Below are 27,937 nucleotides of genomic sequence, written 5' to 3' on the forward strand. Positions count from 1 at the left end.
TCGGGCTAACTCATAGATCAAGAGATAACTGGAAGTGATATAGAGAGAAAGGTGGCTAGAAGGACGATTGCACGCCGGATCCATAAGAGGAAAGCGGATACGCCAATTCTCGTGCAGAGATGGGTAGTAATAGAAACCTGGTTGGGTGTGCATACGAACCTCGTTGTAGCGCAAGTCTACAAGAGCCTCGATTGCAGCAAACTGGACCGCTTGAGATGGCGTAGAAGCGAAACCACCCTTAGAAGAACGAGTGTATGCGCCGGAAGGGGAACTATGGTGTAGAGTGACCTCAGCATAATACTCATACAATGAACCGGCCAGATGCTCCCGATACACCTGATACACTGGATCAGCACCCTCTGGGTAGAGTTGTCACCACACGTCCTGAAGCAGGTGCGGTGATGTGTACGGAGTTGGCTCAGGATGGTACAAGATCAGAATCGCAACCAACAAACGGTTAGTAATAACAATAGATAAACATGCATGCAATGCAGCAATCAACTTCTGTGACTACCAGCACTCAAGCGAAACTATCTACCATTCAATTAACGCATTAACGGTCTAGCGTGTCATACAATCAGCGCGGCTCTGATACCAAGCATTGTGGCACCCCGGCTCAGAGCAACCGGTTTACCTTGCATTGCCAGGCCAGAGATCAAGTCTTCTGGCAACACACAACAATATGGTACAGAAAAAACCGCTTATTGATGCTAGCGGATACATAAGTCTGATATTACATCTAGATAAGAGGCCAAGCGGCACACATAGCGCGACTGGATGGTATGTACATTATTTAATGAACATGAAGGGGCCTCGATCACGTAATCTACGCGACAGTGGAATGACGATGAAGTGGAACTCCATAGCACGAAGACACTGACGTGGACACGATCTAGATGCGGGAAGCTCTCTAATTCGATATGACTTGCCTGAAATCTGGCATGACGTGCCAGGTAAGTACATTGAATGTACTTGCAAGCTCACAACAAACATAAGCATAGCGACAAACAATATCATGACAATTAATTAGGTTAATGCAATGCCAGTAATGCTACTGATGCGGTGAAACCAACATGTGCACCGAGTCCTTCAGACTCGCTTACCAGACGGGTTACCTCGTAATCGAACCGTGATCATACCTGGATCACAACTGAAGCCAATCACTTACGATCATCACATGATCCCACAAATCATCATAAAGCCAGTGCCAACAATAAATACTTAGTGTGCCAGATTCATTACCTTGCAATACTGAAGGCTGCAACATCGCGCATCGACACATCACTCTGGCCAGAAGAAACACTTTGGAATGACCTTGAGTCACTAATGACTCAACTAAACGAAGTTCCAAGTCGAGTGCAAGAATGGAAGAAGTCTTCTGCCAGGTGTATAAATGTTGATCCATGGTGTGACTTACTCCCGAGTTGTGTCCATAACCGAGGACGCGGTTATCGATAGATTATATACACTCTACAGAGGTAGCGCACTTTACCCACACCAAGGAACCCATGGCCTCACACTCCCATTCGGGTGGACCAACGGCGTTCTGACGAAACCCTTCCCTTGCCATGACACTCTCCCAGCGACTCTGACCAACTCCATCTCAGGGCTAAGTCATGGGTGGCCCCGTGCCTACCAAAGGCATCAACTACCGTCGTGGCAAAACGGTCCCAAACGGGTACAAGGGACAATAAAAACAAATGGGCACACAAGGTTATGTCTGCTTACCGGGCCAGGGTACCGCGCGCCCATAACCTTCCTTCGTTGGAGGCACCGGCAAGAGGCACGACAAAGGACCGAATCAAGACCGCACACAAAGGTAAATGTGGTCACACTGAGGAAAACCCAATTTAGTGGCACGATGAATTGATCAACATTATATTCAAGTTGGATTATTATCAGGTTTAACTTGCAAGTAAACTCACTACAAGTCATACGATGCCATGATCATGCCAGTATTCGATATGCAAACCATGCAACTCACAAGAACATATCAACATCATCAAACATGATTTTCTTGCACTACTCATCATGAAACTTTACTGGCTCTACTACACTAGTTATTACCATGCATCATTTTGGTTAACTTATCAATTATATGAAAATCCAATTATCAAAAAGAAACTACCATTATTTGTCGAAGCAATACCATAAGTTAAAACTTTACTCTACTTGACCAAACTAGTTCATGCATTCAACTAGTAACTTAAACAAGCATTTCAAGCATGACAAAGCAACTAGCATTAAACATTATTTATTTAACTAATTTAAATGCATGAAAATAGCTCATATTTAAGTAGGAAAATCATAGATATTGAAGTGACATCATCCAAATGTTGGTGTGGCTTGCCTTAGTGCAGAGGAGGTTCACACTCCTCCTGGATATCTTCAAGACAAGTCTCTCCCTCTGAAAATATTTAAAAACCACAAAACAAAATATCAAGAACCATTCTAAAAATCACCAGAAATTCTAGGCAGCAAGGAAAAATCCACACTTTGGTGTGCTGCTAGAGCTCTCTGAAACAAACACAATGCAAAAAGAATCAACTCATTTGGACTTATAGGATAAAAGTTATCACTGGTCAAAGTTTGGGTCAAAATTTTGAATTTATTTGAATAAAACAGAAAACCTGGGGGGGGGGGGGGGACGTCGATCGTGTAAAGGCAGAATTCGCCTCTAGTCGTACTGCTTTGGGTGCGAGTGGAGAGGCTGACAACGGGCCCCACCAGTCAGGAGAGAGAGGGGGAGAGAGGAAACAGAGCATGACGGTGCTCCGCCAGAGCTCACGCTGGCGAGGAGTGGTTCTCGGGCGAAACCTGAGGGATAGAAGTGAAGAGCGGGTCACGACGCGCCTGCCTGTAGCCGTGGCTCGTCGGGGGGATGACCGAAGCTGCTCGCAATCAAGCTCGCAAGCGGTAGTGGCGGTTGGGACTTGCCGGAGATGAAGAAGGCGACGGCGAGGGGTGACTCTAGGGGCTCAACTACTTCCCGACGACACCAGTGGACCTTCAATGACGCGCCTGAGGGGTTGGTTCAGCTCAAGGGGCTCTGGAGCAGGGTGGATGGGCTGCGTGGATTGCCGGCGAGCTCTGGTCGAGGACGGCGGCCAGAGGCCTGCCCGGCCGGGCTGCGGCTGTGCTACGTGGTCATGGTGGTTGAGAGGTGCGGTGTGAGCCTTCCGAGCGGAGGGAGGGGCTCCATTTATAGCCGGTGGGGGAGGTGGATACGTGGCACCGCCAGAGCACTCTGGAAGATGGCGAGCAACAACGAAGGGCGCCAACGAGGGGGAGAAGAGCTCAGCGATCACGTGGGGAGCTGTCCATGCTTGCAGACGAGCACAGGAAGCAGGGGGAGAAGAACACAGGGGCATAGGCGCACTGTGGCTTTTGGCCGCAGCGTGCCCCTGCTAACTTCGGCGACTCCGGCGTCGGCGAGCGCCAGGGAGAGGTCAAGGGTGAAGAGTCGAAGCTGGTGGCGCGATGCAGCAGTCGTCGGCGAGCTCTGGCTCGAGCACGCGCCGAACAGAAGCACTGGCGCGACGCTGAGCGCGTGCCAGAGCCCGTGTGCACACGCGGTCACCATGCTGGCATGGTCAAAACGACGCCCATGCTCGGCCAAACCTTGTATGGGCTATTGTTCATGCAGTGTTAAGTCTAGGGAGGTGGAGAACTAACTGCCAGGCCGACCAGAAGTGACTCGTGCTTGCTGGCAAGTTTCTGGTCAGAAACATGGTCGCCATGTTTGGAGGGCTTCTTGAAGGCCATTAGGGCTGATCTCCTGGGGTTAAGGTTTACTTAGGAGGGTAATGAGGCTCAAGAAAAACCAGGTCCATTGGATCAAGGAAAAATACACTTGCTGTACAAAGTGCATTTTTGGGCTAGAAGAGAAATGATTTTCTGTAGCAAAAATATTACAAAAATTCATGCAATATTTTTGTTCAGGGAGGTGGCCCAAGATTCAAAGAATATTTAGGAATTATCTCAAGATTTTTGGAGCAATAAAATGAGGGTTGCTTTGGAGCACTAGTTTCCGAAATGAGTTTCAGAAGAGAAAATGAATATTTTTCTTTTATTAAAAATATTCATTGGGACATTTTGGGGTTTTTCACACAAATAAGATTGAATGAGTGGTAGATGGGTCACTCGGGTGAATGTCAAGGGCATGACCAAGTGATAAGTCCATTTGAATTGATTCAAAAACTCAAATCCAAGGCAAAGGCAAATCAAGTCCGGAAAAAGAGAGAAGGCAAAAATCCAGGCTGTCACATCTGGGTACCCTGGTTCCCAGAACGCCGACAGTCTCCCCCGGGCCCAAGGCATGCTCAAACTTGGCTTCAAAGCAAAGCCAAAGGGCAAGGGCGAAGCACCGTGGGCCCTCATCACCTGCGGGCCAGGCCGACGCGTGGCGCTTGATGGGACATGGGCATCTCCACTTCCCCACCCCGCCTCAGCAACTGCCCGACTTGACAACTGACTGGCGCATGTGGAAAGGCCATCGCCTAGGATGTGAGAGGCTGGCGATTAGCCTTCCTCCAGCTATAAATGGGGAAAAGGAGGCGGAGGCCCTAGCCCATCTCCATCTCCTTGCTGCTCGCTCCTTCTTCTGCTTCACCGCGCCACCGTCCTGCCAAAGCATCCATGGCGCCAGTGAGGAGGTTCTCCACCGTGGAGAAGGGGAAGGCCCCCAAGGAGGGACCAGGCACGCTTCCTCCCAAGAGGGGCTGCTATCGTCCCCGCAAGCGCGCCGTGATGCCAGTGGTGGCTCCTCGAGGGCATGGGCACACCCCCTCGAGGGCTGGCACCGCCTCCAGCAGTCGTGGGGCACCCCCTCCCGCAGCGTGGGCTGCCGCGGCCGGGGTGGCCGCAGCCAAGGAGGGAGTCATATGGCAGCCATTCAGCCACCATGCACGCGGTCCCATTCGATCAATGCGTTCTTAGAGTTTGTGGTGTGGGCGGAGAGGTCTGCAGGCGTCTGGTTCCAGCTCCCGCACTTCTTCGCAGGGCGTTGCCAGCCGGGGGACCTGGCGGCCTGTGGCTACAGGCCAATGGTTGCTGCAGGACGGCCTCATGGGTGGAAGTTGAGGCCACCCCGCCGGCAATGTGTTCCTGAACTATGGGTGGCAGTCATTCGCTCGTGCACGCGGCCTGCAAGGGAGGTGTACCCTCCATTTCAGGCACGACAGCACCGCGACCATTTAGGTCAGGGTCTTCGGGGTGGACGGCAGGCGCTCGGGGTTCTGCCCGAAGAGTGACAGCGGCGACGATGACATCCACCCCTCCGAGAACAACGGCCGGAGGGGCGATAGCTTCTCTGGCGGTGAACTTTCCCTTGGTGATGGTCGCGATGCCTCCAGCAGCGGCGGCTCCTCCTCTAGGGAGAGCACGAGCGACGGCGACTACGACGAGCCACTATGCCGCCGAGCTCGGACCAGGGAGGGCGACAAGCCGCCTCGCCGCCGTGCCCCAGTGAAGCAAGAGGAGGACTCTGACTGAGTGCGAGCGTTGCTGGAGCCGGGTCTCGGGAGCCGTGGTGGTCTTGCGGCCGCTTTTTCTTCTCTCTTTTTCCTGCATCAAAAAATTAGAAGGCCCTGTCGGGGCATGTAATGACTCATGGCGCTTGCGCCGTTATATTATCATTTTTATATTGCGTCATGACATCCTGTTACTGCTAATTGACGGGTTCTTGCTAATCGTGATTGGGATGACTTAGCTTAGCATGCTTGTGGTAGATTCCCTTGCCGTGAAAGTGTGCTTCTTCGGCGCTTGTACCTCCTGTGCGCCCCTCGTTCCAGAGAGGCCTTACCAGGGGTTTCCCTGTTGAGGATTCGAAGGTCCTCAGGCCTCGGGAGGCACCCGGTGGCTGCGGGGTTAGGGGACCTCTGGAGGTGCCGTGCCCCGCGTGAGCCCCCGAGCGTGGACCGCTGGAACACGGTGTCGCGATGCCTGGAGGCATGGACTCAGTGTCGGTGTACTAGAGTAGGGGTACCCCAGTATCCCGAACTTGTGCACGGGCAGTCGCAGTGCCCCGCGGCAAGGCTTGCCGGGTGACCGCCAAGGTCCTCCGTTGGTTCCTTTGGAGCCATTGAAGAAGAAAGTGTTTAAGCCGAGAAGACAAGGCCCCGGCAAGAGGAGCTTGCCGAGAAGGTCAAGGCCCCGGCAAGAGGAGCTTGCCGGGAAGGCCAACCAGGACATTTCAAGGAACTTGCCGCGACGCGCCTCGCGTCCCGGCAAGGCCCGGTGGGCGACAAGCTTCCGGACGTGACAAGACAACGATCGCGGCAAGGCGCTTGCCGCGGCAAAGCTACCACTTTGCACCCGCGCTCCAGCACATCCACCAACGTGTCGCCCTGGGGCCTTTCCAGGCGCGCGTGGCAGGAAGCTGTGTGGCTAGCGATGCGAGGTGGCAAGCGGAGATGACAAGATGGCCATCGTGGCAAGCGGTGGCGCCCCTAACGGTCACTTTTCTGCACTGTTTGGGCGACGCAGACGGGCATTTAATGCCTTTGTCCCCTGCCGTCAGGGTTAGGTAGGATGCACTGTGCAAGTAGGTGTACCAACCACTCCTTTTCCATTTTTACCCTTGCATGCGTTGCCACCTGTTGGTGACCCCTTGAGCATATAAAAGGAGGCCCATGCGCAACGTAGAGGGGGTTCGAAACCAGAAAGCACTCACGCTCGGTCTCGTTAGCAGCTGAGGTGTACTGTAGCATTCAGCGCTCCCGAGCAAGAACACAATACAATCCGACAAGCAGCAGTAGGAGTATTATCTCTCCAGAGAGCTCCGAAGCTGGGTAAACCGCCCGTGTGCTTCGCCTCGATCCGCTCTTCGTGCGACCTCCGCCCCCTGCCGAACCGAAAAGGGGCCCTGCCCCATAGGTGTTCGTTCCCATGACATCTTTGGCGCGCCAGGTAGGGGACGTTGAGGTTGTGTGAACCTGATCCGGCGTTCACGTGAGCTAGATCTTCGTCATCTTCATCGACATGCCACCGAAGAAGAAGGCTTCGGAGGTGGCTGCTCCGTCCACGTCGATCCCACCACCACCGGAGCAGACAGGTGGTGGAGTAGACGCCGGCGGAGAAACAGGCGCCGACGAGGGAGCTCACGCTGCTGCCAGGTCCAAGGACAAGGCCGCGCAAAACCTCGGCGTCCGTACATGCACCGCGCCCATCTCAGGAGGCGCGGGACCGACAGCGTCATGGTGCTCGCAGTACCATACGCGCGTTGGAACAAGGCCAAGCTGGTGGATCTCGGGGCGCTCAAGACCAGCATGCACGCCATCATGCTGGCACGAGCGAGATACGGTCGCCTGGACGGGGTACTGCTCCTTCCAACCCAGTTGGAAGTCCGAGCATATCCCGCTCCTCGCACCGTTCATCGCCACCACCAAAGACTCCAGAAGAAGCGTTGGCCTGAGCCCAACTGCTCCTGGATTACCCTCCAACGGCAGACAAGATCGACGATTGGAGGGCCACCATTCAGAGCCTCATCGGCTTCGCCAACGGCGACACTCCACGGCAGCCGGATGCATCATAGCCGCGGCAAGATTGCCGGGCGCGAGCCGATGGCGACAAGACCGGTGGGGGTGCAACCACCGTGCACTCTCCACCCCGAAGGCCAAGATCGCCGACTCACCGGGTCGACCTCAACGGAGACTCCACTGCATCATCAGATCCACGAGCCCGTCGCGATCAGCGCCAAGTTCTCCATGAACGACAGCAAGAAGACGCTCGTACTCGCATCAAGCGCCAAAGAGAAGCGCGGCGTCAATCAGACTAGCGCGCTGGGCCCGCTGTCGACATGCATGCGCCAGGGGAACTAGGTGACTTGCCGTACACGGTAGGTTGCCCTGCGTTTACTCGTGAACTGCGGCAAGTCCAGTGGCCAAGTACGAAGAACTTCAAGCCAGATGTACCAGAGAAGTACGACGGCAAGTTGCATCCGTCGGAGTTCCTCAGCATCTACACCATCGCGGTGCAGGCTGCCGGGGGGTGCGACGACAAGATCCTCGCCAACTACTTCCCGCTGGTGCTCAAGCCCAATGTCAAGTCCTGGCTCATGCACTTGCCGGACAACTCCATATCCTCCTGGGAAGATCTGTGCCATCAGTTTGTCAGCGCCTTTACAGGCAGCCACAAGCCTCATGGCCAAGAGAGCGATCTTCATCTGCTCGCCCAGAAGGAAGGAGAGCCCCTGCACAAGTACATTCAGAGATTCAGCCAAGTACAGCGCAACATCCCAGATGTCCACCCTACCGCGGTCATCAGCGCGTTCCATCAGAACGTGCGAAACCACAGGATGCGGGAGGAGATGGCGATGTGCAAGATCAGGGACTTCAGTGAGCTATATGCTCTGGCCGACAAGTGTGCGCGTGCTGAGGAGGGGAGGAAGCTCCCCGGAGAGAATGCAGGAGCAGGAGGATCTGACAGTGAGGATGCCGCCCCGGCAAGGAAAAACCGGCGGCGGAACAACAGGAAGAAGAAAGGCAAAGATGTGCTAGTCATTGAGCAGTCCGGCAACGGAGGTGGCGCCAAGGAAGCTGAAGCTGTGGCGGCCGCCGACAAGCAGGACGGCTCCGGCAAGCAGTATTGCAAGATCCACCGCACCAAGGGCCATGATCTCCAGAGTTGCAAGAAAGTCGAGCAGCTTGTTGAGCAGCAGAAGGCTGAGTATGAGCGGTGCGACAAGGAGAAGGCCCAAGAAGGTGCTGGAGGATCCGGCAAGAAGCGTCCCGGTCGAGGAGGACGCCGCGGCAAGGCCAAGCAGCGGCAAGGAGACAGGCCTCCCCGCGGCCGCGACAAGGATGAGGATGACGACGAAGATGAAGACATGGATGATGATGAGGCCGATGAGCAGGAGTTCTAGAAAGCCACAGAGGTCTTGTGCGTTGACGGCGGTGCTTCTCTGCATACTTCACACCGCCAGCTCAAACAGTGGGTGCAGGAAGTCAATGCGGCAGAACCGCCCGTCGAGTCACGCAAGCCTCTGAAGTGGTCCAGCAGGCCTATCATCTTTGATATTGAGGACCACCCTGATCGCATAACTGCGGTCGGGTGCTTGCCGATGTTGGTTTCACCAACTATCCGCAACCTCAAGGTCACAAAGATGCTAGTTGACGGCGGGGCCGGCTTGAACCTGATCTCCTCCGCGGTACTCCAGAAACTCCAGATCCCTGACAGCAACCTCGAAGAAACCGGCACATTCCAAGGAATCAACCCAGGAAGGAGCAAGCCGAAAGGGAAGATCACGTTGCCGGTAACATTTGGCAGCGAGTTGAACTTCAGGACTGAGAGGGTCACTTTTGACGTTGCTGATTTCCCGTTGCCTTACAATGGGATACTCGGCCGTCCAGCACTCGCCAAGTTCATCGCAGCCTCTCACTATGCATACAACGTACTGAAGATGCCAGGTCCGATAAGCGTCATCTCTGTCCCTGGCGACAAGAAGAATGCCCTTATCTGCACCAACAAGATTTACTGGGAAGCAGCAGCCGCAGCAGATCGCAAGAGACTTGCTGCTGAAGCTCCCGGGGGGAAGAAGAAGACCAAGTCCGGCAAGAGCTCTGATGCCCACTCCGGCAAGCGCACCTCTTCGGAGTGCTGCGCTACCGTCGAGGACGCACCATCGAGCTCCCCCGGCAAGTGTAAGAAGACGATGACAGCTTCACCAGAGACAAAGAAGGTGTCCGCCGAGGAGGACGACACTGGTGGTACCTTCACCATCAGTGCCACGCTCGACCCTAAATAGGAAAGCGCGCTCGTTGCTTTCCTGCGGGTGAACATCGACGTGTTTGCATGGCAACCGTCTGACATCCCCGGTGTTCCTAGGAAAGTAATCGAGCACCATCTTGCTGTTTGTCCTCATGTGCGGCCCGTCAAGCAGAAACTCAGGAAACAAGCAGTGGAGCGCCAAGAATTCATTGTAGAAGAAATCAAGAAACTGGAAGCAGCAGGCCTTGTCAGAGGGGTGCTCCATCCTACGTGGTTGGCCAATCCTGTAGTCGTGCGCAAGGCAAACAGGAAATGGAGGCTTTGTATCGACTTTACCGATGTTAATAAAGCTTGTCCCAAAGACCCATTTCCCTTGCCGCGCATTGACCAAATTGTTGACTCCACGGCCGGATGTGACTTGCTTTCATTTCTTGATGCATACTCAGGATACCATCAGATCTTCATGGCAGAAGAAGATGAGGAGAAGACCTCATTCATCACTCCATGTGGCACATACTGTTTTGTACGGATGCCTTTCGGATTAAAGAATGCTGGTTCAACATTTGCAACTCCTGGAACATTGAGCATCTTCGTAAGTTTTACCCGTAAGGCGCGGTTGCCGGAACCTGTTCCGGCAACTACCTTTTGTACAAGTCTTGCCGCTGTTGCATGTAATCCTTTGTACAAAGCCGGGCGCAGATCCCGTGCATAAATAAATCTCATGTACCCCGCACATTTTGTCAATTTCATGCTTTCTATTTGTTGCATGCATTATCTGACACTTTGTGCAGCACCTACGCCCGGTAAGCAATAACGAGCCATAAGGCTCCATATCCTTATTTTCTCTTCTTTCTTTTTCTCAAAGAAAGGGAAGGTTCCCCCGCCCACAAGTTTGCCGGGGGGAAGGAGAAGATAATGGTGTGGACCAGGCATCGTTCAAGAAAGTTTCGCCTTACCGGGAAGCAAACGACAGAAAAGCTAAGTTGCCAAAGTTTGAGCAATCAATTTTAAAATTTTTAAAGTTATCTTCCTTGAACGACCGTGCTTTGTATGGAAAACCTGTGCGCGGAGGAACCAAATCGCAGCTAGTTGCGCCCTTACTTTGTTTCGAGTCCGCTCAACAATTTAAGTGTGCTGCGACTAGTTGCGACAAGGTTTCTTGTCGGTAGCGGCACCGCCAGCAGGCTGCTGACGTTCCGCGCTCAGCGCTCGCGGCTAAGGTGCCTACGCCGGAAAGTTCCCTAAAAGCGTAGGGCAAAAACATACAAAGGAAGGAATCAAGTAAAGGAAATAACATAGCAGTCGATACCCAAAATAAAGGTATATTACAAGATAACTTGTCACAGCTCTAATAAATTGTTCCCGTAACATGACTAGCAGCGACAAGGAAAGGAAGAAACGGGCGGCCTAATCTACACGGCCACCATCAACCCTCTTGACCTCGTTCACCTTGTCCACAATGGGTGCGACAAGGGCCTTGAGCGCTTCCAGATCAGCATCCGCCGGCAGCTTCTTGAGGATGTTGGTGAGGTTGAGGCCTGGGTTGCGGAAGGCCACCTTCACCAACACCTTTTCCAGAACTCTGGCACAGATCATGCGCGACTCGTCGGCCAGCTGCTTTGGAATCTTCTCTCGAAGCCGCTGGAGAGCTGTCGCCACGCCCTTGTAGAACAAAGTGAGCTTGGCGCTGGGCTGGAGGTTCTCGTCGGAGGAGTACCCGAGATCCTCCACCCCCAACTGCACCAGCTCCTCGTCGATGACTGCAGCGATGTTCACGAGGCCCTCTGTCCAGAGCTCCACCGTCTCCCTAAAGGTGTTCTGGGTTTCGGCGGCCCTCATCAGCAGCGCTTCGTTGCCCTTGATTTCCTCCTTCAAGGCCACCTCCCGCTCCTTGGCGCCGTCCAGCGTCTGAGTCAAAGTGGCCAGCTTCAACTCAAGATCAACGTTGGAGTCCTTGGTGGCGCTCAGCTCCTTGCCCTTCTCGACGAGGCGACCCTGCAGCTCACCATGGGCGAGGGCGTCCTTCTCGCGCTCACGCTTGAGCTCAGCAAGCTCTTCGCCGCTCGCCTTGAGATCAGCCTCCAGCTGCGCCACCTTTGTCTCCAATTATTCTTGGCGGCCTCAGTAGCTGCGGCCGCGTCCTTTGCTTCCTTGAGAGCCCCGCCAAACGTTTGCTCGCGCGCGGCAAGATCCTCCTCGTGGCTGTCAAGGTTAACCTTCCGCTGCGACAGCTCGCCTTCCCGCGCAAATAGCTCCTCAGCGGCAAGCCGCTGCTGCTCTTTGGCTTCAGCCTTCTCGAGAAGGAAGGCTTTCCGCGCCTCGACGAGCTGCGCCCGCTCCTCTGCAATGGACCAGAGAGCTTCCTGATTGCGTTCCCGGAGCTCCTCCGTGCGCTTCTCAATGTCTGCTCCCACCTGCGCGACAAGCGCTTCCCGGGATTCCACCTTGGCTTGTCGGGCGTGGTAGAGCGACACCAGCTTCCGGAGCAGCTGCTCCTCCTCAGACTCGCCGCTGCTGCTGCTCGGTGCGTCAACCAGTGTCAGCCCAGCAGAGGCGAGCACTTCTCCATCAAAGGTCTCTCCTTCAACCGGCGCCCTGGAGCTTGAAGCCCAGGGGAGCTTGATGAAGACACCGTCGCCGGCCTTCAAGTAGGCGCCGGGCTGGGGATCTTCGGAGCCTGACGCTACGTCAGTGGCGGAGGGATCGGCGGTCGGCGTAGCGCCTTGCGCTCCTGTGGCCTCAGGGTCGTCAGTACGATCGCCGGACCCCTCGCCAGTTCCTGCGCCAGCAGCTTTGGCGGCCTCTTCGCCGGCAGGATCATCATTGCCGGCCTCTTCTTCGGTGGCGGTGGCGTCGTCAGTGTTGCCGCGCGCGTTCTCCTCGCCAGTGGCCTCAGTCTCCATCGGCTCTGTGGAAGGTGGATCCGAAGGCCGGAAGAGGAATAAAAGTCAAGCAAATATTCAAAAAGAAAATCAAAAGAAGAACCCAAGGGAGACTTCAGGCAAGAGGGTTACCTGTACTGGGATCCACAGTCATGGGCTCCACCACCGGGGGGTCGCTGGTGCTGCCCCTTGCCGGAAACTCCTCCCTTGACGGGGATTTCTCCCTTGCCGGAGAATGCTCCCTTGCCGGGGAATCCTCCCTTGGCGGTGTAGTTGAAGCAGATGGCACGTCGGAGGCGGTTTCCGAGCCCTCCTGGTGAAGCTGTCCTGCTCCTACACAAACAAACCAACAGTCAGATGTCAGCAAAGGAAAGAACACCCATGCGCGCCCAACAGCGGGAAGTAAATTGTATACTTACGCTGGGGGCTGCGCTGGGGGCTGCTTCGGGGAGTAGTTGCCGGGTCCGGCAAGGTGGTCTCGGGCGCACCCCCTGCCGTCGCGGTGGGCTCGTCCTCGATGATAACCACCGGAACCTTGGCTCTCTTCGCCGCTCTCTCGGACAGGGTCCTGAAAAGGAACAAGGTTCAGAGTAAAGCAGATCAGATACAAGACAAAAACAGCAAGAATTGAAGAACTACAAGTATAACAAGGATTCTCACTCTTCTTCTTCCTCGTCGGAGCTGAGCGCGGAGAGGTAGAAGTCCGGCCCACCCTCGGCGCGACGAGGCGGAGGAGTTGGATCCCTTGGCCGCTTGGCAGGGGCAGCGGCGGTGGTCCGGGAAGATCCCGCTCCAGTTGCCGCAGCGGTGCGAGGCGCTCCCGCGGTAACATTGCTTGTCGCGACGGAGCGTGTCGCGCGGCGCGACGGCTGCTGACCCGTCTGCCGCCCTGCTACATCCCCGGCCTTGCGGAGACGCCTTCTTGGTGGAGCTGGGAGCTGCGTTGTGGGCTCCGCTTGCGGCAAGCTACCTGGAGACGGCGGGCCGCTCGCACCCTCGGCGAGCTCGCTCGACTCGGCGTCAGGCGCGGAAAGCTCTTCCTCGCCGTCAAGCCACTCTCGCTCGGCAAGGCTTGCCGCCTCTGCTGCCTCTGCCTCCTCCACGGTGAACCCAAACTCGCCAGCGGCAGCGGCTGCCGCCGCCTCTTCCGCCCTGGTGGCGATGCACTGCATCTCCTCCTCGGTGGTGTCGTGGGTGAGGCTCTTCTGTTCATCGGCGTGGACTGCCACCTCCACCAAGCCATCGAAGAACTGCTGCACGACATCGTCTGCGGGCTCCTGCCAAGTGGGGACAATCCCATGCGAGTCGCACAATGGCATCATTGCACGGATGCGGTCGAGCGAGGAGTTGTTGCACAGCAGAGCGACACCTGCCGGCAACCTGAACCATTCGGGATGCTGAGGGTCGTGCTTGAACAACTCCTTGAGCATCGCCTCCAGCTCCATGACGGTGAAATTGAAGTTGAGGCCCGGACGCAGCCTCATGATGTCCGCCGGACCCCCGAATTCCTAGGCGGGTCTCCTCCTCTCTTGCAGGGGGGCGATCCGGCGGCGAAGAAAGTCTGCGCCAACGGCGCCTACAGTGAGCCCGGCAAGCCTGAGGCGCAAGATCCGGGTGGTGGCGATCTTCAGCTTGTCGTCTTCCATGGCCAAGCTGCTCCAATCACCGCCGCGCACTACTGGGACTTGGCGCTGGGCGGTGAATGGCTGCGGGTTCTCCTCAATGATCCAGCACCATTCCGCTCTCCACTCCTCCCATTTGCTGCAGAGCTCCCCCTCCAGATACGCCTCCTTCTTGCCGGCTCTCGAGATCCAGGCGATCCCGCCGGATAAAGTCTCTCCTCTCTCGACCCGGGGCATGAAGTAGTGGCGAAAAAGGACTACATTTGGGTGGACTCCGACAAAGTTTTCGCAGAGATGTGCGAAAACTGCCATGGTCAGAACGGCATTGGGGGTGAAATCAAGGAGGTGGAACCCGTAGGTATTCATGATATCACAGAAGAATTCAGAGAAGGGCGGGCAGAGCCCGCAGTAGAAGAACAACACGAAGAAGGGGTATCCGTTTGGAGCCCGTTTCGAAGCGGCAGCGGAGAGTACCTTCGTGCGCGGATGCGCTCGCGTCTCCGTCGACCAGAAGAGGTAGTACCACTCCCTCAGCTCCGTCGCGGTGAGCTCGGAGGGGAAGGTTGCCCGCTCCTTTTGCAGCGCCTCGACCGACTTCACGCCCTTCCCGGCTTTCGGAGCCATGGCGGAGGTGGTGGGGGAGATCGACGACGTTGATGGCGACGGCGGCGATGGGGGGTGGAGCGCTGCTCTCTTTCGGCTTTGGAAGCGGAGGGTGCGGCGGAGATTTCTGAGATGGGAACAATGACTGGTGAGATGGGGGAACTGCCCCTGTTTCCCCTGCTTATAAAGAGGAGGAGGCGAACATTACGCTTTTTCCAAATAAAGAACCACCCACGATCTCTCCCACGACGCCGCGTTCGACGCGTGCCGTTACGGGAGGGCGCGGTGGGTACAGAGTGAGATTCGGCATAACCAAGGCCCGCACGTGCCCGTGCCCTATTTTGGGCCTGGCCCAACAGCGCTCGGCACGGTGTGTGGCCCAGGCCCGGGGGCTCCTGTCGGTGTACTAGAGTAGGGGTACCCCAGTATCCCGAACTTGTGCACGGGCAGTCGCAGCGCCCCGCGACAAGGTTTGCCGGGTGACCGCCAAGGTCCTCCGTTGGTTCCTTTGGAGCCATTCAAGAACAAAGTGTTTAAGCCGAGAAGACAAGGCCCCGGTAAGAGGAGCTTGCCGGGAAGGTCAAGGCCCCGGCAAGAGGAGCTTGCCGGGAAGGCCAACCAGGACATTTCAAGGAACTTGCCGCGACGTGCCTCGCGTCCCGGCAAGGCCCGGTGGGCGACAAGCTTCCGGACGCGACAAGACAATGACCGCGGCAAGGCGCTTGCCGCGGCAAAGCTACCACTTTGCACCCGCGCTCCAGCACATCCACCAACGTGTCGCCCTGGGGCCTTTCCAGGCGCGCGTGGCAGGAAGCTGTGCGGCTAGCGGTGCAAGGTGGCAAGCGGAGATGACAAGATGGCCATCGTGGCAAGCGGTGGCGTCCCTAACGGTCACTTTTCTGCACTGTTTGGGCGATGCAGACGGGCATTTAATGCCTTTGTCCCCTGCCGTCAGGGTTAGGTAGGATGCACTGTGCAAGTAGGTGTACCAACCACCCCTTTTCCATTTTTACCCTTGCATGCGTTGCCACCTGTTGGTGACCCCTTGAGCATATAAAAGGAGGCCCATGCGCAACGTAGAGGGGGTTCGAAGCCAGAAAGCACTCACGCTCGGTCTTGTTAGCAGCTGAGGTGTACTGTAGCATTCAGCGCTCCCGAGCAAGAACACAATACAATCCGACAAGCAGCAGTAGGAGTATTATCTCTCCGGAGAGCTCCGAAGCTGGGTAAACTGTCACATCCCTAGCTTCTGGTGCTGCCTGGTGTGTGCATCATGTTTAAATTCTGAAACTTGAACTGAGGAATATTGGAAGCCTCAAAAACTTAAATAAAAGAGGGGCAAAAACCCTAGAAATCTCATTCATTGCTCCAAAGTGCTCTTCTTAAATGTTTGATAATTTTTGGTAAGGGTTCTGGTCCCAACCAAAATATTGAACATTTTTAAGGATTTATTTTTGGGACTTTGCATTTAATTCATTAGCTATTTGAATTTGAATTATATTCATATAATTAGAATATAATTTCAAATACCCCTGAAATATTTTATAAGCTTTTGGAAAAGTCCATCTAGCAATATAAAATATTCAGAGGAGTTTTTGGCATTGTTTGAATTATTTTAAATTCAAAACAGTGGCAAAATAAATTAAATAAAACAAAACAGAAGAAAAAAATAAAACAGAGCAGAAAGCCACCTGGGCCACTTACCTAGCGCCACTTACCTGGCCCAGCTCCATCTGGCCGGCCCAGCCCACCTCCTCCCCCTTGTCCTCTTCCTCCTCTGCCAGGAGGACGAACAGAGCCGAGGCGTGGCGCGCGCCCGAGAGGCCTCGGCCACCTCCTGCTTCCCCCCCTGGCCACCTCCCTGCCTGCCTGCATCCCACGCCACCGCGGCGCCTGAACCGCCTCCCCGGCCTCCCCTCGACCCCTGGACACCGCACTCTTCCCTCTTCGCTCCTCTCTCGCCGTTCCCCACCACAGCCGAGCGCGCCCATCGCCGCCGACGCCGTTTACCGGGGCCACAGCCACCCCCCTCGCTCCCTCTATGCATCCCTGAGCTCCGCCCTGACCCCGTGGAGCTACACACGCGACGCACGCGGCCAGAGGAGGCCGCAGTCGACCGAAGCGTCGTCGTCTTCATCTCCGGTGCCCGGAGACCGCCGTCGTCAATTCGCCGTTGCAGAGGCTTCCCCGAGCCCACCGAGCTTCTCTCCCGACCCCTCGTGAGCCCCTGTCCATTTCCCCTCTCTCCCCGTGCCGTCCGCGCCTTCTAACCACCCCGGCTGTCGGAGCCGACAGTTCCTCGCCGCCGGCGATGACACAGACGGGGCTAGAGCCACCGTAGCTAACCCCCGAGCACGGCAACGTGCTCAGCACCCTTCCAGGAGCCGAGCGCTCCCACCCGTGCGACCTGCCGTGCCCCCTAGCGCCAACCCCGACCTCGCCGTGCTCCGGCCGCCGCCCCGCTCGCCGCCGTCGCCAAATCCGACCTCCCCAGCACGAACGGATGCCACGAGTCGATGCGCGCACACACCAGCTACGCGTAGAGCCCCTCAGTCTCCGATTTGGTCGCCGGAGGAGGAATTCCGACCCCCTCCGCCGTCTCTGGCTCCGCCGGCGACGAGCCGCGGGTCAACTCCGGCGAGTTGACCCGGGGTTTGACCCCCCTGACGTGTGGGCCCAGGCGCCTGCTTGATTAGTGTTAGATTAGTTAGCGCTAATTAACTTTGCTAATTAGATAGGCCACTGACATGCGGGCCCCGCCCGGCTAACTAAGTTAGTTAGGGCTAACTAACTTGGTTAGTTGACTGGGTCACTGACCAGTGGACCCCACTGGTCAGGTTTGACCTGGTCGACGCCTTTGACCTACTGACGTCACCCCAGCGTCATGCTGACGCAATATTCCTTTTCTGGAATTTAGTTTATTTTATAAATAATCAGGAAATTCCAGAAAATAGCTAAAACCTCAATAAATCATAGAAATTCAACCGTAACTCCAAATTAAATAATTTATATATGAAAAATTATCAGAAAAATTCAAGGAATCCATCTGTACCATTTACATGCATGTTAGAACAACTTATCACTACTGTTTAGGGCAAATGAAGTGAATGACATTTAAATAACCACATATGGAGTTTGAATTTGAATCTTGGATTCAAACCAACTTCATTTAATCTGGTTTTAGATGCATTAGCCCAAAACACATTCATATTGCCATGTCATAGCATGCATCATTTTGTGCATTGCATTGATTGTGTTTTTCTGTGTTGCCGGTATTTGTCCCCTCTCGATAGACGCGATACCGATGATGTGATCGTTGACACTGATGAAGACTCAATGTTATCTTCAGAAGTGCCAGGCAAGCAAAACCCCCTTGTTCATTCCGACACAATCCTACTCTCTCGCTCCTGCTCTCTTTTACTGCATTAGGACAACAACGACATATTTGATACTTGCTGCGGTAGCTGAACCCTTTATCCGTTGCATGACCTGTCATTGCCACAGTAAATAGATGAAACCCACTAGCATGAGTAGGAGTTGTTTGAGCCCTGATGTGCCTACTCATTCATGCTTGATTGTCATGCCTGCTACTGCTTAGAGTTGAGTCAGGTCTGAGTCATCGGGGATGAATCAGAGGCGTGTGAACATGTCCCAATGTGTGTGAGCTAAGTGTGTGAACACGATTTGGTAAAGGTAGCGGTGAGAGGCCATGTAGGAGTACATGGTGGGTTGTCTCATTGCAGCCGTCCTCAGGAACTGAGTTCTGTGTTTGTGATCCATGATCAGTTACTACCACACATTGGGCTCCGGGCGCTCCAAGCCCTCTCGACTTATTAATCAACTTGATCTCTGTCCAGGAGTTGCAACTAGTTTCTGGTGTTTGTAGGTAGTGTTAGTAGTCTACCAAGTGGCACCCGGTACAGGTGGGCTTGGGACAGACTAGGCACAGTGGCCCGGTGTACCAAGTGGCACCCGGTTGGTGGGCTTGGGAACCCTGCACACATCATTTGGGGCCGTGAGCGACACCCCGGCCGGATCTCCTTGCGGATGGAACCCGAATAGGCGATAAACCTGGACTAGGGACTTGTTCGGTTAGTCAGGTCGTGGCCGACTCCCTCGCCCGGCTTCCGCATGAAGGTTGCCGAGGTACATGACGTGTACAGGGCGGTAAGTGGCGAGAGCGTGTGTGAAGAAGTACACCCCTGCAGGGTTAACATCATCTATTCGAATAGCCGGATTCCTCGGATATGGAAACTTGGACCCCTTGTACAGTTCATAGACAAGTGAAAGTGGATACTCTAAAATACGCAAGATAAGCGTGAGTGCTATGGATGGCGTTCTCGTAGGGAGACGGGAGCGGATCCATAGTCGTGTATTGATATGGTGAATGTGTGGACTCGTGTGCGCCACCTCAAAAGAGTTGCATTGCAGTCGTAGTTCAGGTTAGCCACCGAGTCAAAGCTGGCTTGCTGCAGTTAAACTCCTCCACCCCCTTGTTGATAATGATGCATATGTAGTTAGTTCTGATGTAAGTCTTGCTGGGTACATTTGTACTCACGTTTGCCTATTTTATGTTTTTGCAGAGAGACTTCAGTCTCACTAGTAGTTCCGCTTGGACTTCGACGTTTAGCTTGTTACCTCAGCTACGATCTTGTGCCCTCGGCAGGATCTGGTAGATAGTCAGGCTTTCAGCCTTTTTCATTTATAGACGTCTGTACTCAGACATGATAGCTTCCGCTTGTGTTTTGATTTGTATTCTCTGAGTGTTGGGTCATGAGACCCATGTTTGTAATATCCCGCTCCTCGGAGCCTACTGAATAAATTACTTGAGTCGTAGAGTCATGTTGTGATGCCATGTTGTATTTGCACATATCGAGCATATTGTGTGTATGTTATTGAAATGCTTGGTATGTGTGGGATCTGACCATCTAGTTGTTTATCTTTAGTAGCCTCTCTTACGGGGAAATGTCTCCTAGTGTTTCCACCGAGCCATGGTAGCTTGCTACTGCTCCGGAACACTTAGGCTGGCCGGCATGTGTCCTTCTTCGTTCCTGTGTCCGTCCCTTCGGGGAAATGTCACGCGATGAATACCGGAGTCCTGTTAGCCCGCTACAGCCCGGTTCACCGGAGTCCTGCTAGCCCAGTGCTACAGCCTGGATTCACTCGCTGATGACCGACACGTTCGATGCTGGGTCATGGATGCCTGTCCCTGTAAGTCTGTGCCACTTTGGGTTTACGACTAGCCATGTCAACCCGGGCTCCTTATCATATGGATGCTAGCGACACTGTCATATACGTGTGCCAAAAGGCGCAAACGGTCCCGGGCAAAGGTAAGGCGACACCCGTGGGAATACCGTGCGTGAGGCCGCAAAGTGATATGAGGTGTTACATGCTAGATCGATGTGGCATTGAGTCGGGGTCCTGACATAAACCGCCCGTGTGCTTCGCCTCGATCCGCTCTTCGTGCGACCTCCGCCCCCCGCCGGACCGAAAAGGGGCCCTGCCCCATAGGTGTTCGTTCCCACGACACTCAGGAGGCGTGCATGCCCGTTGGCTCATTTGAGGGTGCTGCGCGAGGATTAAGACACGAAAGGCTAGGATACCAAGGCTTTGGCGAGGTGTGTTCACGGGCGGGTCCACGCATACACATCGTGCCTAGCCCCCGCGTGCCAGACACGCGAGGAAGAGCGATGGACAACTATCACTCTCCTTAAAACGAGGTATAAAATAACAAATGTTGTGAGGAGAAAAAAATTCCCAACCCTCTCAAATAGGGATGCGAGAACTTCAAGTTTCATTCCAAGAAGCGGCAAATCAGGTACATAAAGCAAGCAAAAGAACAGCCGCGTCTGGCACCTACACTAGTCTTCTGGTCTTGCCGCCAGCGCAGAGCATGGGGCTTGCACTAGGACATGGGTGGGAGCCCCCGTGAGGCACCAGGGGTGGCACTCAGGAGACTCCGGGGCAAGTACAGCCCCACTCGTTATTACATGAGAGTGTCATCGGTGGAGACTCGAGAGGCGCATGGCGCTTGATGGTCACGAATAGAACCTCCGGAGGTGCTAGATGTTACAGGCATTCTGGATGGGAACCCCATCCTGTGTCTCGAGGAATGCGGCGCCAGGCCTGGAGACATGGGCGATCCTGAACGGGCCCTCCCACATAGGCGTGACCTTGTGAAGCCCCTCCCTGGAGAGCACTCGTCTCAGGACGAGGTCTCCCACCTCAAGGTTCCTGAAGCGGATGCTACAGCAGTGATACCGCCACAACACCTGCTGGTACCTCGTGGCACAGAGTGTGGCTTGGCGGCAACCCTTCTCCCCGAGCACAAGGTCCATCCCCGCGAGGCGTCCTGGCGTGCTTCGTCAAACGCCAAGACCCACGGGGAGTGATGTTTGACCTCATGAGGGAGGACCGCCTCAGCTCCATACACGAGGAAGAACGGGGTCTCGCCGGTGGGCTTAGTCGCCGTGGTGCAGATGGACCACATCACCGACTGAAGCTCATCGAGCCAGCCCCTGCCGCAGGCCTCGGGTTTCTTCTTGAAGCTACTTGCCTTAAAGCCCCTCAGGACCTCCGCGTTGGCGCATTTGTCCTGGCCCTTACTCCGTGGGTGCACCACTGAAGCGTAGCATATCTACGTTCCAAGGTTAGCACAATATGTTTTAAAGAGCTTGCTCATGAACTGAGAGCCATTGTCAGTGATGATACGGTTGGGGATTCCAAAGCGGCTCACAAGGCCCTTGATGAACTTGACGGCTGAGCCAGCTGGGATGGTGCGCACGGGCTCCACCTCCGCCCACTTGGTGAACTTGTCGATGGCGACGTAGAGGTAGAGGTAGCCCTCGACCGCTTGAGGAAACGAGCCTAGGATATCCAGCCCCCTAGACCACAAACGGCCAGGAGAGCGGGATGGTATGGAGCCCCTGAGCGGGCTGGTAAATCTATTTGGCATGGAATTGACAGGCCTCACAGGATTTCACCAGCTCAGTGGCATTGTTGTGTGCCATGGGCCAGTAGAAACCACTGTGGAATGCCTTGCCCATGAGGGTACGCAACGAAGATTGGTGCCCACAATCCCCACCATGGATGCCAGCCAATAGATCTCACCCCCGCTCCTTGGAGATGCACTGCAGCGAGATGTCGTTCGAGCGTCTTTGGTAGAGCTCACCTCCTGTAGGTAGTAAGCGGTGTCCTGACGCGCTGTGCACTATGCGTCTTCCTCCTTCTCCGGAAGGGTACCTCGGAGAAGGTACACCTTGAGCTCCTCGGTCCAGCATCCGTCCTAAGGTTCGAGCGCCAGGAGCAGGCGGGCTCCTGAGGTCAGGCCACATGCTGGCGCGGCCGAGGAAGGGGCTAGGGTGGTCCCTCCCTAAGCAGCGGGGGGTGGGGGTGATGGCTTGAAGAGCCGTTCCTCGAAGACGCCAGGCTTCTAGGGTTCGCGCCGGGACGCCCTCTTGGCGATGTCGTCCGCCTCCTTGTTCGTGCCCCATGGTACATGCTGCAATTCCAAGCCCAAGAATCGTTTTTCAATTTTGCATACTTCTTCTAGGTACACCTCCATGTGTTCATCCTTGGGCTTGTATTCCTTGTTGGAGAAGTTGACAAGGAGCTGAGAATCGCCCTTGATGGTGAGTCGCCTGACCCCTAGGTCCGCCGCGGCCCTGATGCCGGCGATCAAGCCCTCATACTCTGCAATGTTTTTGGAGACCTTCCCGCCATGCTAGAAGTAGAGTTGCATGGCGTATTAGAGTTTGTCCTGGGGCGGCGAGATGAGTACGGCTCCGGCCCCCGCGCCCTAGCGCGCGAACACGCCATCAAAGTACAAGACCCAGCCATTGGGTGCCTCGTCCGGGTGTGAGGGAGCGGTCCTCACCTGCTCCCTGGTCAGGGGCGTCAGTCCATTCCACCACAAAGTCAACAAGGGTCACGCCCTTGATGACCCTGGTGGTGCTGAACTCCAGTTGGAATGCTTGCAGCTCGATGTTCCATTCGACAACACTCCCTGCGGCATTGGGGCTGCGGAGCACCCTCTCCAAAGGGAACGCGGAGACGACCTTGATGGGATGGCCTTGGAAATAATGTCTCAATTTCTTGGAGGCGACGAGGAGCGCGAGCAGGAGCTTCTGAGGCATGGGGTAGCACGCATGCGCGTCATGCAACACCATGCTGATGAAGTACATGGGGTGCTCCACGAGGGAAGTGGTGTCAATGATGTCTAGCCCTACTTGCGATGGGCGGGGCCTCGGGAGTCTTGCCATCTCACAAAGTAGTCGGGGCCTCAGGAACGACGTCCTGAGGTGGCGATGGCACAACCACGCAGAGGGTGCTACGCTGCACACCCGCATCTGAGTGCTCCTCCCGGACCGCCACGAGCACTGCGCTGGCCAAATGGGGTGCGGCGGCCAAGTAAAGCACTAGGGCCTCAAGAGGGCGGGGCGCCACCATCACCGGCGGGCTGGTGAGGTACCTCTTGAGGTCTTGCAAGGCCGCCTCGGCCTCCGGAGTCTATTCGAACGGGCCCTTCTTTTTCATCGGCTTGAAGAACAGGAGGGCGCGCTTGCCAAGCTTGGAGATGAAGCGCCCCAACAAAGTTACGCAACCCGCGAGCTTTGCATCTCCTTGAGGGTCTGCGGCAGGCTCATCCTCTCTATCGCCTTGATCTTCTCTGGGTTAGCCTCAATCCCTCTGTGTGACACCAGGAAACCCAGCAGCTTGTCAGACGGGACGCCGAACACGCACTTCTCTGGATTGAGGCGCGGGTTCACCTTGCGCAAGTTGGCAAACGTCTCTTCCAAATCTTCGACAATGGTCCTTGCTTCCTGTGACTTGACCACTGCTATGTCTTGAGCTTGCGTTGGTTTTCCTTGAAGAGGAAAGGGTGATGCAGCAATAGTAGAGTAAGTATTTCCCTCAGTTTGTAAAAACCAAGGTATCAATCCAGTAGGAGGCTCCTCAAAAGTCCCATGCACCTACACAAACAAACAAAGAACTTGCAACCAACGCAACAAAGGGGTTGTCAATCCCTTCACGGCCACTTGTGAAAGTGAGATCTAATAAAGATAGTATGATAAGATAAATATAATTTTGGTATTTTATAATATAGATGCAAAAAGTAAAGATGCAAAGAGAAGTAGATTGGAAGCAAATATGATAAGAGATAGACCCGGGGGCCATAGGTTTCACTAGTGGCTTCTCTCAAGATAGCATAAGTATTACGGTGGGTGAACAAATTACTGTCGAGCAATTGATAGAATAGCGAATAATTATGAGATTATCTAGGCATGATCATGTATATAGGCATCACGTCCGCAACAAGTAGACCGACTCTTGCCTGCATCTACTACTATTACTCCACACATCGACCGACTCCTGCCTGCATCTAGAGTATAAAGTTCATAAGAACAGAGTAACACTTTAAGCAAGATGACATGATGTAGAGGGATAAACTCAAGCAATATGATATAAACCCCATCTTTTTATCCTCGATGGCAACAATACAATACATGCCTTGCAACCCTTTCTTTCACTAGGTAAGGACACCGCAAGATTGAACCCAAAGCTAAGCACTTCTCCCATGGCAAGAAAGATCAATCTAGTAGGCCAAACCAAACTGATAATTCGAAGAGACTTGCAAAGATAACTTAATCATACATAAAAGAATTCAGAGAAGGTTCAAATATTATTCATAGATAAACTTGATCATAAACCCACAATTCATTGGATCTCGACAAACACACCGCAAAAAGAGTTTACATTGAATAGATCTCCACAAGAGAGGGGAGAACATTGTATTAAGATCCAAAAAGAGAGAAGAAGCCATCTAGATAATAACTATGGACCCGTAGGTCTATGGTAAACTACTCACAACTCATCGAAGGGGCAAGGATGTTGATGTAGAAGCCCTCCAAGGCCGATTCCCCCTCCGGCAAAGTGCCGGCGAAGGCTCCAAGATGAGATCTCGTGGATCCGGAAGGTTACGGTGGTGGAAATTGTGTATCATCCTTCTCCTGGATGTTTTCGGGGTACGTAGTATTATATAGGAGGAAGAAGTACGTCGGTGGCCGCCCGAGGGGCCCACGAGATAGGGGGTGCGCCCTATAGGGGGGGCGCCCTCCTATCTCGTGGAGGCCTTGGCTGCTTCTTGACTTGCACTCCAAGTCCTCTGGATCACGTTCGTTCCAAAAATCACGCTCCCGAAGGTTTCATTCCGTTTGGACTCCGTTTGATATTCCTTTTCTTCCAAATACTGAAATAGGCAAAAAATAGCAATACGGGCTGGGCCTCCGGTTAGTAGGTTAGTCCCAAAAATGCTATAAATGTGTAAAATAAAGCCCATAAACATCCAAAAGGGGTAATATAATAGCATGGAACAATCAAAAATTATAGATAGGTTGGAGACGTATCAAGCATCCCCAAGCTTAATTCCTGCTCGTCCTCGAGGAGGTAAATGATAAAAAAGAAATTTTTGATGTGGAAGGCTACCTAGCATAATTCTCAATGTAATTTTATTTATTGTGGCATGAATGTTCAGATCCAAATGATTCAAAATAAAAGCTCATATTGATAAAAGAAATAGTAACACTTCAAGCATACTAATCAAAGTAATCATGTCTTCTCAAAATAACATGGCAAAAGAAAGTTCATCCCTACAAAATCATATAGTTAGGCTATGCTTCATTTTCGTCACACAAAGTTGTTCCCAACTTCTATACCCCCGACGACAAGCCAAACAATTGTTTCATACTTAAATAATCTCAAACTTTTTCAATCTTCACGCAATAAATGAGTGTGAGCCATGGATATAGCACTATGGGTGGAATAGAATATGATGATGGGGATTGTGTGGAGAACACAAAAAAGGAGAAAGTCTCACATTGACGAGGATAATAAACGGGCTATGGAGATGCCCATCAATTGATGTCAGCACGAGGAGTAGGGATTGCCATGCAACGGATGCACTAGAGCTATAAATGAATGCTCAACAAAAGAAAACTAGTGGGTGTGCATCCAACTTGCTTGCTCACGAAGACCTAGGGTATTTGAGGAAGCCCATCGTAGGAATATACAAACCGAGTTATATAATGAAAAATTCCCACTAGTATGAAAAAGAAAACTAATGAGACTCACTATATGAAAAACATGGTGCTACTTTCAAGCAAAATATATGAGACTTACTACATGAAGAACAAGGTGCTACTTCGAAGCACAAGTGTGGAAAAAGAGATAGTAACATTGCCCCTTTTATTTATTTTCTTTTTTTATCTTTTTTTTCTTTTCTTTTTCTTTTGGGCCTTTCTCTTTTTTTGGCCTTTCTTTTTTTTGTTTTTGGGCAATGCTCTAATAATGATGATCATCACACTTTTATTGATTACAACATACGAATTACAACTCGAAACTAGAACAAGATATGACTCTATATGAATGCCTCCGGCGGTGTACCAGGATGGTGCAATGAATCAAGAGTGATATGTATGAAAAATAATGCATGGTGGCTTTGCCACAAATACAATGTCAACTACATGATCATGCAATGGCAATATGACAAAAGTAAAGTATGTCATGATGATGATAAACGGAACGGTGGAAAGTTGCATGGAAATATATCTCGGAATGGCTATGGAAATGCCATAATAGGTAGGTATGGTGGCTGTTTTGAGGAAGATATAAGGAGGTTTATGTGTGATAGAGCGTATTGTATCACAGGGTTTGGATGCACCGCCGAAGTTTGCACCAACTCTCAAGGTGAGAAAGGGCACTGCATGGTACCGAAGAGGCTAGCAATGGCGGAAAGGTAAAAGTGCGTATAATCCATGGACTCAACATTAGTCAAAAGAACTCATATACTTATTGCAAAAATTTATAAGTCATCAAAAATCAAGTACTACGCGCATGCTCCTAGGGGGATAGATTGGTAGGAAAAGACCATCGCTCGTCCCCGACCGCCACTCATAAGGATGCACAAGCCAGGTACACTTCATGTTTCAAATTTGTTACACAACTTTAACCATACGTGCATGCTACGGGACTTGCTAACTTCAACACAAGTATTCTTCAAATTCATAATCACCAAACTAGCATGACTTTAATATCACTACCTCCATATCTCAAAACAATTATCAAGTACCAAATTGATCATAGCATCCAATTCACTTCCTATGATAGTTTTTATTATACCCAACTTGGATGCCTACCATTCTCGGGCAAATTTTATAACCATAGCAAATACCATGCTGTTCTAAAAGACTCTCAAAAAGATATAAGTGAAGCATGAGAGACAAGTATCTTCTACAAAAATAAGCAACCGCCGTGCTCTAAAAGATATAAGTGAAGCACTAGAGCAAAAACTATCAAGCTCAAAAGATATAAGTGAAGCACATAGAGTATTCTAGCAAATTCTAATCAAATAGGCTTCTCCCAAAAGGTGTGTACAGCAAGGATGATTGTGGTAAACTAAAAGGCAAAGACTAATATAATACACGACGCTCCAAGCAAAACACATATCATGTGGCGAATAAAAATATAGCTCCAAGTAAAGTTACCAATGGACGAAGACGAAAGAGGGGATGACTTCCCCGGGCATCCCCAAGCTTAGGCTTTTGGCTATCCTTGAATATCTTGGGGTGCAATGGTCATCCCCAATCTTAGGCTCTTGCCACTCCTTATTCCATAGTCCATAAAAGCTTTACCCAAAACTTGAAAACTTCACAACACAAAACTCAATCGGAAATCTTATAAGCTCCGTTAGTGAAAGAAAACAAAACCACCACATAAGGTACTGTAATGAACTCATTCTTTATTTATTTTGGTGTTAAACCTACTGTAATCCAACTTCTCTATGGTTTATAAACTAATTTACTAGCCATAGCTGCATCGAAATAAGCAAACAACACACGAAAAATAGAATCTGTCAAAAACAGAACAGTCTGTAGCATCTGTAACTAACGCAAACTTATGGAACTCTAAAAATCCTACCAAAATAGGAATTCCTGGACAATTTGTCTATTGATCAGCAGCAAAAATAATCAACGAAAAATCACGTTTCTGTGATTTAACAAAACTAAATTCATGCGCGCAATGTTTCTGTTTTTCAGCAGAATCAAATTAACTATCATCATAGGT

This window comes from Triticum aestivum, chromosome 2B (assembly GCF_018294505.1).
Source record: "Triticum aestivum cultivar Chinese Spring chromosome 2B, IWGSC CS RefSeq v2.1, whole genome shotgun sequence".
Lineage (NCBI taxonomy): Eukaryota > Viridiplantae > Streptophyta > Magnoliopsida > Poales > Poaceae > Triticum > Triticum aestivum.